The following is a 12,029-nucleotide window of genomic DNA, read 5'->3' on the forward strand; positions in this document are numbered from 1 at the left end:
CAGACTTAAAATATACCAAATATGAATGTATGAAGTTAAAAACTCACTAAAACTGTTGCAGAAAATAAAAATAGTTGAAGCATCAGACAATAAGCGCTTTCGGCAAGTTGCCTTCTTCAGATCATAACTTCCTGTGCTTCATTCCTAGTGTTTAAACCAGTATCCACCAATCTGTGAATTTCCATGTCTACACGCCTTTGGAACATAATCAACCAATCTCTTACAGGAAGACAGGGACAAGCCTCCAGTTCTAACCAACAGAGAGGCGCTTTTACTTCAAGACAGGTTCCAGTGGGACTATTACTTCCAGGCCTGGATGCGATTAACTCTTAGTTTTCCCTAGCCTTAATGTTAATTTTTAATACCACCTATTCTTTGAAACATTCTATAAATTAAAAATTGCTTTTAAATAAATGATCACTATAAATTGCCATACTGTATGTCTTAGAAATACAGTCGGACCATCTCTCACATAAGAGCAGTGGCAAGCCTCCAGTTCTACCCAATAGAGAGCCACTTTTGGTTTAGAATAGGTTTCAATGGGACCATTACATTTAAACCTGGAGGGCGATTAGCCCTTAGGTTGTTGATCCATGCAATTTTGCAGATCTCAATATTGTTTTGAATGTTTCCTGCCCTGTGTCCCATGGAACGGCATTCTATAACTTTAAAACTAAATGTGTGTGTTGGATTGGATATAACATGGCAAGCGAGTGCATTTTTCGCATCCTTTTGATGAATGTCTTGAAGGTATCATAGAACCCGATCTTTCAATTCCACTTATAGTGGAATAGTGGCATGAGTTATCTCAAAGAAATCAAACCGTTCCTTTATAATATGCCAAAAACAAGAAGAACATTAAGAGACTCGTTTGCAATAAAGATGGCTTTTGCAAGAATAATACTAACATCTTGAGACAAGGTACACATAAAGGTGGCAGATGTAAATCCTGCTGTTTTAGTGATAACAGGAACATCTTTATTCATCCAATAATATGAAAGAGATATGTGTTTAATGTCAAAGCAACCTGCTATAGTGAACACCTAGTCTATCTAGCATGCTGCCATCTTTGTTCATGTTTCTATATAGGCAAAACTGATCAACGATTGAAAGACCGGGTTCTACTACACCTTTATAATATATATTTAAACATTCATTTTTTCTAACACCAAAATGACAGTTTGTTTTTCCTGATGTTAGCATCTATAAAAATCTTTTACAATATGGAAGTAGTACATGTGGTAGATGTAAGGCCTGCAAATATGTTGTGCAAAGTTTTAACAAAATTAATGGCCAATGTTTTCAGGCTAAAGGCTGCTTTTGCTGTAAAACTGAGGGCATTATTTATACTCCCAAATGCCTGTGTAATAAATTCTACATAGGGCAAAGTAAGACAGCTTTTAAAGTTAGGCTTTTAGAGCATCTGAGAGATATAAGTAATAATAAAAAGGAAAGCTTTGTAGTGGTACATTTTAATCAGATGCTTAGAGGGAATAGTGAGGGACTGAGAGGTTCAGTGTTAGAAAAAAATGATATGTGATGATAATTGTATAAAAAATGAATTATTGTCTAAGGAATCTGTATATATTTTAAAATACAATAGTTTGACCCGAATGGGTTAAATGCAGAACTTAATTGGAGGTTCTTTATTTAATTGATCTTATTTATCATAATTGTTTTATTGTTTAATTGTTGTGGGTGTATAGGCAGGTGCTGATTTATGTAATGTTATACTCCATGAAGGCTTGTGTTGCCAAGACGTCAGAGGAATAAAACATGTGGATTTTACAGCCTAGTGGTCTTTTTTCTTTATTTTGGTGCTTTTCTGCCGTGGTTTAACAATAATAATGAAAATGCAGGATTGTGAAGTTTCCAAGATCTGTGTGTGTTTTACAACCTGATCACATGCTCAGAAAGTATGCATTAACTCTGTCAGATAGCAAACTACCTGCATTTGACTTCTCAATTCAGTACACTCACACTCAATTGTGATTCTTATCTCTCTTTGCCACCAACACAGGACCAGAAAACATTCCTTTCAAATTCACTTAAACATGTCTATGTGAATGTGACTTAGCTCAAACCATATTAATGTAAGGTAGCCAGCACTGCCAGCTACTTCTTCTCTTTATTTTCTGAACATATTCCCCTCTTCTTAGCTTAACTACAGAACTGCAATGTCTTGGGCATTTATTTACGTCTTTGTTTCAATGTGCAAAATAGCTGATTAGCATTTCAGACTTTATGCAGAGGATAGACAGTGTGCTTTTATTGCAAGGATGTCAGTGTTGTTAAGGTTGTTGTCATAGCTCTTGAGGTGCTTACACTTTTTATTTTAAGTCTTCTCTGTATGATACACACACTTTAGAGAGAAAAACCTGTTCAGTATTGCTTGTTGTTGTAGTCAAAGCAATCAGTAACACTTGCAAGGCAGTAGCAGCTAACAATTGTCATTGCTCCTTCCTGCAGTCCTAAGGGATGTGCATGCAGTTGTGTAGCTACCTACACCATGTTTACATCCCCTACACCAAGTGATCATTTTGGTGTTTGGGAATACTAATGATTTCACACCTCATTTGCATCTTCACAGTGCTCAGAGGGCTGAATTTACACTATATAAAGGTAATGGTGCAGCTATGGAAGTGGAAGGAGGGGAGTCTTATTGGATGTAGGCAGACCATTACTACTAGCTACTTGGAGAAGATTGTTTTACAAATTGTTGTACTATTTCATAAGCTATGTTAGTCCTCTTCATAAACTGCTTACATGTTCATATTTTGAATGTATTTCAATATGCGATAGAAAAATGAATTTTGATATGCATGCAGTTTTAATAATTCATCTGCTGGTATTCTTCACATATACCAATTCTAGATGTACTTTCCAAGTTACTATGGTCACATTACAGTATTATGTTATCATTTGCTATTGGAATTTCACCAGTTACTGCAGATAACTATATTGTGCTTATTATCAACTTCAAGGGGTTGTGCATGTGCAGTTAACTGAGGTGCTAGGCTTCTCAGATGACCTGCACCCACCTCAACAACAATAGGGAGACTAATGGAAATTGTCTGGGTAATTGGATGTTCAATTGTTGACTAGTTATTGATAATCCTGCCTTCAGCAGTGATTTTACAGAACTGCTGTCATCATTACAGAAATGTTAACAGAGTGGGTATAATACTAATATATTAATTAATTTATTTATTTATTTCAGTTTGATGACCAGGGAGGTCCACTGGGCTGAAAAGCCCATTTTCAGTGGAGGCCTGGGGAGAAAAGCTCCACATTACATAGTAAACATTAAGATACAACAGATTAAAATTAAGATTCAAAGATACAGTTACATTATAAATCAGAGACATGTTGTGGTACATTGGTTACATAGCATGTGAGTCTTGTGATGACATGAGACTTTTCAATGGTTACATAGTATCTTAGTCTTGCGATGACTTGATATTTCAGTGGTTACATAGTATCTTAGTCTTGCGATGACTTGATATTTCAGTGGTTACATAGTATCTGAGTCTTGTGATGACTTGATATTTCAGTGGTTACATAGTATCTGAGTCTTGTGATGACTTGATATTTCAGTGGTTACATAGTATCTGAGTCTTGTGATGACTTGATATTTCAGTGGTTACATAGTATCTGAGTCTTGTGATGACTTGATATTTCAGTGGTTACATAGTAGCTTGAGTCTTGCGATGACTTCATATTTCAGTGGTTACATAGTATCTGAGTCTTGCGATGACTTGATATTTCAGTGGTTACATAGTATCTGAGTCTTGTGATGACTTGATATTTTAGTGGTTACATAGTATCTGAGTCTTGTGATGACTTGATATTTCAGTGGTTACATAGTATCTGAGTCTTGTGATGACTTGATATTTCAGTGGTTACATAGTATCTGAGTCTTGTGATGACTTGATATTTCAGTGGTTACATAGTATCTGAGTCTTGTGATGACTTGATATTTCAGTGGTTACATAGTAGCTTGAGTCTTGCGATGACTTCATATTTCAGTGGTTACATAGTATCTGAGTCTTGCGATGACTTGATATTTCAGTGGTTACATAGTATCTGAGTCTTGTGATGACTTGATATTTTAGTGGTTACATAGTATCTGAGTCTTGTGATGACTTGATATTTCAGTGGTTACATAGTATCTGAGTCTTGTGATGACTTGATATTTTAGTGGTTACATAGTATCTGAGTCTTGTGATGACTTGATATTTCAGTGGTTACATAGTATCTGAGTCTTGTGATGACTTGATATTTTAGTGGTTACATAGTATCTGAGTCTTGTGATGACTTGATATTTCAGTGGTTACATAGTATCTGAGTCTTGTGATGACTTGATATTTCAGTGGTTACATAGTATCTGAGTCTTGTGATGACTTGATATTTCAGTGGTTACATAGTATCTGAGTCTTGTGATGACTTGATATTTCAGTGGTTACATAGTAGCTTGAGTCTTGCGATGACTTCATATTTCAGTGGTTACATAGTATCTGAGTCTTGCGATGACTTGATATTTCAGTGGTTACATAGTATCTGAGTCTTGTGATGACTTGATATTTCAGTGGTTACATAGTATCTGAGTCTTGTGATGACTTGATATTTCAATGGTTACATAGTATCTGAGTCTTGTGATGGCAGTACAAGTACAATGTTAGGGAGGGGAGAAAATGGAAAGCAGACTATTTACAATATTTTCATTATGTGCACAATATAACATTGTTAGATTAAGTAGTATCCAGGGCGGAGCTAAGCTGTTTAGAAATAGGGGTATAGAAATACAATTTAGGGTAGAGAGAAAAGAAGGCTAGGTGGGGAAAGTGCAATTGCACTTCCAATTAGAGGAGAGGTGGGAATGGAGTTGGGATTTGAAGTTGTCAAAGTTTTCTGTGGTTCGTAATGAAGGAGGGAGAGAACTCCATTTTTTGGCTAAGGAAAAGGAAAGGAGAAGCTGTCCAGCAGGGCGGTTTGGTTTGTAGACAGTGATTAGGTTTAGATGAGCAGATCTAAGTGGGCTGTGACGGGTGTATGGTTGTAGGATGTTGGATACTGCAGGACATTTAGTAGGGTTAAATAATAGCCTATGGGCAGTAGCAAGTTGGAGGTAGTCTAGATAGCTGGGAAGTTCTAGCCAGTTTAGTAAGTGGAGGGCAGATCAATGGTGGGAGGAGTATTTGGCTTTGATGGTGAATTTTGAAATTTTATTATAACAACTTTCCATTTTGGAAAAGATGAAGGCAGATAAGTTAGTTAGTAGAGGAGTGCCATACATTAGTGAGAGAAAAAGATAGGTAGTGGTGAGAGTTTGTCTAGTAGAAGGAGAGAGATGGTGGATGTTTCTGTATAGCAAGCCAAGTTTTTGATGTGTTTTCTTAATGTGTAATTGAATATGGGTGTCAAATTTTAGGTGTTCATCTATAGTTACCCCAAGTAGTTTGGCGACAGGAACAATTTTTATGGTTGAATTGTTATGGCTTCTAATTTGGAAACAATTTATTTAAGAGGGGAGGATTTAGAGGGATGGAAAAGTAATATTTTGAATTTGTTAGCGTTTAGAGATAGGTGGTTTTGTAGCATCCAGTTCTCAGTGGTGGAGAAGGCAGTTTGAGTGTTTGTTTGAAGTTCGGGGAGGTTGGTGACACAACAGATTAAAGTGGAGTCATCTGCATATTGTACAATTTTGGTATTTGGGATGGCAGAGTGGAAATCATTGCTAAAGATGTTAAACAGCATTGGGCCAAGAATGGATCCTTGGGGAACCCCAGTAGGGGTGGGAAGGAAGTTTGAAGTGCCTTTTCTCCATTTTACAGCTTGAGATCTGTCATATAGGTAACTTGAGAACCAGGATAGGGTATTGTGAGAGAGGTTAAGGTTAGCAAGGTGGCTTAGGAGATGAGTATGGGAGACAGTATCAAAAGCCTTGGAGAGATCTAATAGAACTGTAGATAGTATTTTTCCAGAGTCACGGGCATGGTTGACTATATCTAGGAATGAGAGAAGAGCAGTTATAGTGCTATGGCCAGGACGGAAACCATGCTGGGTTTGAGAGATAATGTGGTTTTTGGTTAGGAAAGGCATGATTTGGATGTGAATGCATTTTTCCAATATTTTTGATATTGGGGAGAGGATGGCTAAAGGGTGAAAGTTTGAGGTATTATTATTTTTGCCACCTTTGTGGAGAGGATGTATAAAGGCAGCATGCCACAGCTTGGGGACATAAGATTCTTGTATGGATCTGTTGATTAGAGTGCTAATGGGGAAGGCGATTCCGTCTGCAGCAATTTTTAAGAAGTGAGATGGAATGTTATCTGGGGCATTGGAGCATGGTTTTAGTTTGCTGAGACTTTTTTTATGTAGGCGGTAGAAATAGGTTTAAGTTCAAAAGTTGGGGGTGAGTTGGGTTTAGAGGCTGATGAAGAGTGACTAACTTGTGTGGACAGGTTATTATTTGGGAAGGTCATGGTTAGTTCAGCTATAGAGTTAGTAAAGGAGTTAAATAGAGTGGCAATTTCTGGATCGGACTTAGTAGTGTCAGGGCAGGCGTTTTTGGTACCTGGGTTGAGAAGTGAGTTGATGGAGTTCCAGAATTGTTTGGGGGTTTTGGAGTGGTTGGTTTGGAGTTTCATATAGTGAGATTGTTTGTCTTTGATTATATGTCTTTTAGTAAGGTTGTGGAGTTGCTTATATTTAAGAAGGGTTTCAGTGTGTTTATTGTGCTGATAAAGTTTCCAGCATTTATTTCTTTGTTGCATAAGTTTTTTGGTTTCCTTAGTTAACCATGGGGCGGAGTTGGATTTGATTCTTATTGTTCGTGGTGGAGCTTGGGAACTGAGTACATTTAGGAAAGTTGTGTTAAAGTAATTAACGGCGTTGTCTAGAGGAAGTGTTTTTAGATTGTTCCAGTTAGTTTGTTTGAGGGTGTTAGAGAAAGTTATAGGGTTGAAGTTTGTAAGGTTATGTGTATGTATGTATTGGTGCTGGTGAGGTGAGGAGTGGGTTGCTAGGTGGATAAAGGCAGGCAGGTGTTCACTAATAGAGTCTGGAAGGATGCCTGAGTGTAAGATGTTGTTTGGGTGGGTAACTAGGATCCAGTCCAGAGTAGATCCTGGGGGACTGATTTTGTTAGGTCTAGTGATGAAGTTTGGAAATTGACTAAAGTTGAATAGATTGACAGATATGGCTAGATTCTGGTTGTTAATTCTGTTCCAATCTATGTTAACATCACCTAGTACGTAGGTCTCTAGGTTAATATTAGTTGAGGACCATTGGAGGATTTCTTCTAGAGTTGTGGTGTTGTTACCTGGGGGAATATAAAGGGATATGATGCGGATGCTTTTATGATTATATATTTGTAGTAAACCTATTACTAGTTCTGCATTGTTGAATAGAGGAATGGGATTTGGGTATGGAATAATGGAGAGTAAATTAGAAAATATTAAGGCTATCCTTCCACTTTTTCTATTTAAGCGGTCATACCTAAGGGCTTGGAACCCAGAAGGTAGGATTTCTGAGTCAGAGATGTATGGTTTTAGCCAAGTCTCAGAAATGGCTACAATGTCAGGTAGGTTCTGCTTTAGCCAGGCATGAAAGATAGTTGCTTTATTTCTTAGACTGTGGGCATTGAGAGTAACTATTTTCAGGTTTTTGAGGGTGATGGTATTGTTAGTGATTGGGAGGACAGAGTTATTACCTGCTAAAAATGGGCAGTTAAAGAAAGGAAGTAATAGGAGATTTAGTTTACCTTTTGACTGCTGGGGAGAGTTTGACAGAGGTTTAGGGAAGTTATGTTTTGTTGAGGTGGGTAAGATCTTTGGTTTAAAGTAGTGGAGTGGGTTGGGCTGTACTAATGAGGAGGATATAGTGTGAAAGTGAGGTATTGTGAGGGTGAGATGGGGGTTGGGAGTGGTGAAGTTGGACAGAAAGGAGGGGGGAGAGAAGTGGAGGAATAGGAGGCAGTATGGTATAGTGGAATTAGAAGTAACAAGGTGATAGAGGGGATAAGAAGGGTTTGTATTAGTGCAGAATGCATAGTAAGATGGTATTCGTTTGTAAGATAGAGTAGTATGGGTGGTATAATGTAGGTAGGGTATTAGAGAGTGATTGAAGTAGGGGTGTAGAGTAGCATACAGTTTGTAGGTGGAGGGGGAATGGCCTATAATTGATGGGTGGAGATGAGAAGGGGAGGGGTAATGAGAGGAGGTGAGTGATTAGAGTGGAGGAGGAATGGAGGAGAATTTTGGTTGGGATAAATGTAGGAGTAGTGGGGTGTGTGGAAATTGGGGGTAGGGTAGGGGAACAGAGTGAGCCTGTAGGGCAAATGGAGCAGGTAGAGCCAGGAAGAGGAGAATCCTGTGATAAAACAATCAGAGAGAGAGAGAGGCTATGGACTATGGACTATGGCTGGTCCTGCAGTTATGGGGTAAGTGTCGTGCTTGGGGTAATATTAAGCCCCAAATATCAAGCTTCAAAAAGGGACTAAAGGGACCAAAGGTTCCTAGAATTCATAAACTCAAATGCTATGGAACAACTTGTTACCACTCCCACAAGAGGGAAAAACATACTGGACCTGATCATCACCAACATGGGGACTCTATGCTCCAGACCAGCAGTGTATCCCTCACTGGTAAGATCAGACCATAAACTGATCTCACTGGATATTCACATCCCGACCCCACCCCCTGCCCAGAAAACCACAGTGAAAAACTTCTCTAAAGCAAATTTCACACTCCTCAAAATCGAGGTGGAATCCTTCAAAGCCCCCGGGCCTGTGGAAAATACAGCCCAGACCGCAGAATCCTTTATAAATGCATTCTATGAACACCTTCAGGAATGCATGGATCATGCAATCCCAAATAAAACCAAGACCCAATCCTCCAAAGGCAGATGTCCTGTCTGGTGGACCCCAGCCATAAACAAACTATACAGGGCGGCACAGTGGTGCAGCGGTTAACGTTGTTGCCTCACAGCAAGAGGTTCTCCGGTTCGATTCTCGGCTGGGGTGCCTTCTGTGTGGAGTTTGCATGTTCTCCCTGTGTTCGCGTGGGTTTCCTCCGGGTACTCCGGTTTCCTCCCACATTCCAAAGACATGCATCTGGAGCATTTCTCCCCGGGCCTCCGCTGAAAACAGGCTCTGTGGAACCTAGTCGGACATTCCCGGTCAACAAATGTTAAATAAAATAAATAAATAAATAAAAACAATAGAAGGAGGAAGCTACTACATGATAGAGCAAAATCCCAAAAAGGGAAGGCATCTCTGATCAGTATTAGCAAAAAACTAAGGGCACTCATAAAATCGTCTAAGGCCAGCTTCGAGAGAAAAATTGCACAGGACACTAAGGATAATCACAAGGCTTTCTTTAGTTATGTTAGGAACCTGGGTGGGAATTCCCAGATATGCTCAGAATTAGTCCAAAATGACAAAAAATACACTGAACCCACAGACATTGCCAACATACTAGCTGACAGGTTCAGCGCAAACTCCCCCCCCCCCCACCTAAAGGGCAAGTATCTATCCCAGCAGAGTGCTGCCCCCCTGACATCTCAGGTGCTCAGGTAAGAGCCGCCCTCTCCAAACCAAAAAACACAGCATCAATGGGACCAGACGGTGTCCCGGGCTGCGTCCTACATGAACTCCAAAAAGAGCTAAACCCAAACATAAAACTACTGTTCAATCTCAGCCTTACTACAAGATATGTACCCAAAGAGTGGTGTACAGCAACAGTGGTCCCTCTCCACAAAGGTGGTGCCTTAATGGACCCTGGAAACTATCACCCCATAAGCCTGACTAGCTTGGTCTGCAAAGCTATGGAAAGGATCATCATGGACCTCATAAATAAAGATATTGGGGACCTACAGACACTGGATCCTACCCAGTTCGGCTTTGTTAAGGGCAGATCCTGCCTCTTAAACCTGGTCGACTTCTTTGAAACAGTCACCAAGGCCATTGACGAAGGGAAGGTGGTCCACACAGCCTACCTGGACCTCGCAAAAGCCTTCGATACAATACCCCACTCGGGCATTATAGATAAGCTCACCAGCTTAAATATAAACCCCTATGTCACTAGATGGGTTACAAACTGGCTCAAGGACAGAACCCACATGGTTAGAATTGCTGGAGCCATATCAGACTCCAAACCAGTTACAAGTGGCGTCCCACAAGGCTCAGTCCTGGGACCTCTCTTGTTCGGTATATATTTCTCAGAGGTACAGGCCAACACAGAAGGACTGTGGCTGACCAGGTTCGCAGATGACTGCAAACTGGGCACCATAATCGACTCTCTAGCCAACACCAGCATCCTCCAAAAGGGCCTCATAGAAACAGACAACTGGTGCCAGAGCCATGGCCTCAAGCTAAACGCCAAAAAGTGTATAGTCATCCCTTCTGGCAAAAACAAAGTGCCCACAAATTACCACATATGTGGTAATCCATTAAGTACAGAAGAAGTAATTAGGGACCTGGGGACCCAAGTTGATGTCAATCTCTCATTTGACAACAACGTGGCCAATTTATATAGCCCACCTAATCATGAAGGGATTCACATCTAGATTAGGGGAGGTCATCGTGCCTCTTTACTCATCCCTCATCAGGCCCATAATCGAGTACAATGTCCCTTTTGGGATGTACCTTACCAAACACCTGCAGCAACTGGAAAGACCCCAAAAGTACCTCACCAAGAGGATCAAAGGGCTCAAACAGATGCCATATGCTGCCCGGTTAAAGAAACTCCAGCTCTACTCAGTGGCATACCGCCTGCTCAGAGGCGACCTGTGCCTAACGTATAAAGCCATGTTCAACCCGGAATTAATGGACATGCTGCACCTCAGAAAATCCAAATCCCATCGAGCTACACGCTCGAGAGACTTGAACCTCAGCACTGAATTAAATAGGACATGCTGGAGGGACAGATTCATAACCCAGAGGCTCCCTTCACTCTGGAATAAAATCCCAGTCCAGGTTAGGCAGAGTCCCTCATTGACTCTCTTCAAGAGGAATCTTGATGAGTGGATGGGAGATCGTAGGTTTACCCCGGGTATCACTTCTGTGTCACTGTTAGACAGAGGCACAGTATACTAACCTCAAAAAAGGGCATAGCAAAATTCATTTAAAATGGGTGGCGAAAGCCAAACACACTCTGGCTAGGCTTATAAATGCCCGAGGGCAGATAGCCTAGTATGAACCTATGAACTATTGGGGCACAGCAGAGTTAGATCTCTAGCTCTTGCGATACAAAAATAAAAATAAGAGTTACTTTTTTATCTAGGGAGTGCTGACATCTAGTGGCAGAAGGGTCCAACTGCGCAAGGAGCCCATTTTCAGTGGAGGCCTGGGGAGAAAAGCTCCACAATGATTAGTACAGTAAATGCAATAAAAACAGGTAATTTAAGTACAGAAAAAAGTAAAATCTGCATAGGATAAACACACGATAAAGTACAAGAGCATAAAAAAAACACAGAATACTGTTGTTGGCCATTCCATTCAGATTATATGGTTACATTAATATAATGGTTAGTACAATAAATTCAATTAACACATGTTCTTTAAGTACCGAACAATAGAAAGGCAGAGATGTGTGCTTTCTCAGTAACATCAGCATAGGATAAGCATACATTATGGTGCTACATTTGTAATTTGCTTACAGAAGAATGATACAATGTAAACAGTCTATGTTAATATACAGTGGGATAAGACGGCACTCTCTGGTAGGAATATATAGTTCTGCAGTAGCAGCAAGAGAGCTTTATTATGTTATGGAGGGTGTTAGTGAAGGGTTGATCATGGCTGAGTCTAGTTTAGCACTATTATGAAGAGAGTACTGTTATATAAAAAGAGTTTAATTGAGTACAATTATGTACAGAGTGTCTTATCGATCCATTATGTGGGAGCTAGGTAGTTTATCTTCTTACAAATCTGGGTGTATAATACAGGTTCTACACTTAACTTGACATTTCTGCAGTTATGAGTTGTATGCTTTGGGACTGTCTCTGTCTGATGTTATCTGCACACA

The sequence above is a fragment of the Protopterus annectens genome, chromosome 16.part0, assembly GCF_019279795.1.
Source record: "Protopterus annectens isolate FY-2018-M chromosome 16.part0, PAN1.0, whole genome shotgun sequence".
In the NCBI taxonomy this organism is placed as follows: Eukaryota; Metazoa; Chordata; order Ceratodontiformes; family Protopteridae; genus Protopterus; species Protopterus annectens.